Source organism: Aplysia californica, unplaced genomic scaffold (genome assembly GCF_000002075.1).
Source record: "Aplysia californica isolate F4 #8 unplaced genomic scaffold, AplCal3.0 scaffold01305, whole genome shotgun sequence".
In the NCBI taxonomy this organism is placed as follows: Eukaryota; Metazoa; Mollusca; class Gastropoda; order Aplysiida; family Aplysiidae; genus Aplysia; species Aplysia californica.
Window position 1 is genome coordinate 88,638 of NW_004798575.1, and position 3,115 is coordinate 91,752.

General features: G+C 43.1%; 1 long non-coding RNA gene across 2 annotated transcripts in view; it reads left to right on the forward strand.

Annotated features, from left to right (window-relative positions):
• Positions 1–543: 543 nt before the first annotated feature.
• Positions 544–3,115, forward strand: part of LOC101858152 — a 64,324-nt gene continuing 61,752 nt past the window's right edge. The window contains exon 1 of one of the 2 annotated variants that reach the window (XR_221211.3): positions 544–1,133. This is a non-coding gene — a long non-coding RNA (uncharacterized LOC101858152). The remainder of the gene's footprint in view (positions 1,134–3,115) is intronic. The other variant, XR_004859386.1, reaches the window with a different exon arrangement.

Here is a 3,115-nt window from a genome sequence, read left to right on the forward strand (position 1 = left end):
TCTCTCTCTCTCTCACATACACACACATACACACACACACACACACACACACAAACACACACACACCAGCACGAAAACATGCACGTGCTCCCACACACCCCCAGAACTCATCACTCGTCATGCCCGGAATTTCAGTTCAAACATAATGTGAGCAATTTCAAATAACATTTCACACCTTCCCACGCCAAATGTCAATAAGCAGTCTAGCCTACCTTTCTTTTTTCCCTCTTGCTCTCTTTCCTTTTCTTGTGGTCTATCCACGAGTTTACGAGACACCTTCCAGTGTGTAATCTAATAACGATTTTCAAAAACGTGGTGATTTTGAACTCCATAAAATTCTCAGGACAACAAGCCATTAATTTTTCCTTCTTGACTTGTCTCGTTCTACTTCCACCTCTCCTCATCCCCCCACTCTTCCCTTCCTTCGTCTCAACTTTCGCTTTCTCTTCCTTCCGGCGTCTCGTTCTTCTAAAAATAGGAGCTCACTTCTGCGTGTGTGTGTGTGTGTGTGTGTGTGTGTGTGTGTGTGTGTGTGTGAATGGTTCGCAACTCTCGTGCATTGTGAAGGTTTGCTCGCACTCACGCGCTTGGCTTCTGCTGCCGTGGCGAGCGAGCGCGAGTGGGGACGAAGAAAAAGAACCAGGAGAGAGAAAGAGAGAGAGAGAGTGAGTGAGGACTGAGGAAGAGGAGAGAAGGATCGCGGCGCACAAGGCGAAGACAAGAAGAAGAAGAGTGTAGCGTGAGTGAGAGAGTTTTAAGTGAGGAATTGAGGGAGGGAGGTAGATGAATGAGTAAGCCGGTAGAGAGTGAGATCGCGTTGTGGATGGTGATCGGTTGGTTAGGAAAGGAAAGGACAACAAACAACCGAGTCCTGAGAGAGTGAACTTTTTCGTGAGGTTATGGTCAGCAGCTCTAAGACTAAGACTAAGCCAAAGCTGACGTCTGTTGATGCTATCACAACATTCTTACTGAGAGCCGCAGACAGTTTCTAATTAGGCTTTGTTGTGGAGGAAGTGGATGCTGGAGGAGAGACAGACAGGCAGGCAGAGAGAAATAGAGAAAGAGATAGAGAGCAGAGAGTGTGTGTGGAAGGAGTAGCTTGTTTCTTTCTCAGATTCTCAGTCAACACCAAGGTAAGCTGATTGTGGTCTGTCTCGTCACATGATTAATACGTTACTTTCTCCTTGTGTAGCACCCCAGACAGCAGTAACAGTGGACAGTCGCTGAAGAGAGACTGGCTGAGATTCTAGGAATAGAATCTAATCAAATAGAAACGTTCTTATAACCTATATAATAACCTCAGTCGGATTTATCAGATTAGATTATTCCTCTCTTCCATCAAAAGTCAATTTCCATGCTTTTCAGGCATTGTTACTATTCAATCATTAAGATTATTATTAAATTAAAAAATCTTTATGATCATTTTTAGATCTTTTATTACGAGTCTTTTTATTACCGCCGTCCGTGGCAATGATCTGGTCCGAGCAGTGAGTGGGTGGTTTGGTTGGCAGGTGCTCTGGTGTGCTTTGTTTCTTCTTTCTCCAAACATCTGTTGTCCCTATATTATCTCTCTTCTGCCTTTTCTTGGTGCTCCTGTTACTCTCTGGAGACATCTCTATTCCCCAGCTGTTATAATATGACCTTCTTGTGTTGCAAGTGCCTTAAAGCTTAAGTAGTACTGAATCACAACATTTAAAAAAAAAAAAAATTTTTTTTTAAAAAAGCCGGGAATCAGTGATGAAATGCTGGCTCTTGGCCGATAAAAAATATTCACGTCGAAAATTATTTAATGTGAGTTCGATTCCCTGTGGGAAAGTTGATTTTATGAGTAAAATTTTTTTTAGGGCAATTGTTTTACGGCGCTCGCAACTGCATAAGGTCATATGAGCGCGCGGGACACATTTAACTTTTTCAGTGAGTAGGAAATTTTGAATTTTGCCCGGGTGACGACCGAAGACTACTCTTGTCGATTTAAGACCACTAAGTACCAAGGGATCTTTAACGTGTGCAGCTTGCACAGGGGATTTTATGATTCCCCCCATCTGTCTGCTGAGCGTCATGCCATGAGTGTGACAGTGTTAGCCTGAGCAAGCCCTGACTGCCGACTGCAGCGGGGTTCTGAAGCAGCAAGCCCATGATTGTGTGGGTGGTTGGTGGGTACTCTGGTGTGGTTTGCTCAGGTTTCTACTTCTATCCTGGCAAAAATCTGTTAAAGAATAGTCATTATCTCTTCCTCTTCGTTTCTTTGTGCGTTATTTTTTGTAGTAATAAAAATATCGCTAATCTTCGGCACGTATGTGATCGTTTTTTGTAGGAAGAGCTGTAAAATTCTTTCTAAAACTAAAAGTAAACCCTAAATTATGTGGACAGGGGGTCTAAACATTTCCAGCCAAGTTCAGAAACATTCGTTGAAAACTGATTACAATGTCGTGTAGTTGCAACATCACCTCAAGTTGGACGGTTGAGGGGGTAAATGTTCTTCCTCGTTTGAAAAAAAGACGTGTAATAGATTCTTTTTTAGTAAGGCTTTACGGCGCCCGCAACTGCACACGGTCATATTATGAGCGCCAAGGGATGGATGTCAAAAGAGAAGTCCAAATGGGGAATCAGGCATACTCTGCTCACCTCTATAGCCTCAACAGCACAAAGTCTGCTTCGACTATCAAGTATCAAGGAACCCCGGAAATAGCGGGTCACAAGAGTGTGACAAACATACAAAAGAAGTAGAGGAAAATGACGATAGAAGGGATGAGGAAAAAAAGCAGCAGTTCCCACAACGCTGTTCAGGGACAGTATGAGCATGACATTGATAAATCAGCACATTTACAATTCTACTGTGCATAAGAACATGTTAATATCCTCCCTTTTGGAATGGTCTAAAGACAACTTCAGTCTGTAGCACTGCCCTGGTTGGGGGGGTTCTGTGGAGAAGATATTGAACCCAGCTTCTTATTTTGTTACTCAGATTGATCTGCTGCGGCTTTTACATGATTGCTTGTTCCTTATTGTCACTACGGTGTGAAGTATATTAGATTTAGATCGATGCCAACGAAGAGAGAGAGAGAGAGAGAGAGAGAGAGAGAGAGAGAGAGAGAGAGAGAGAGAGAGAGTGAGG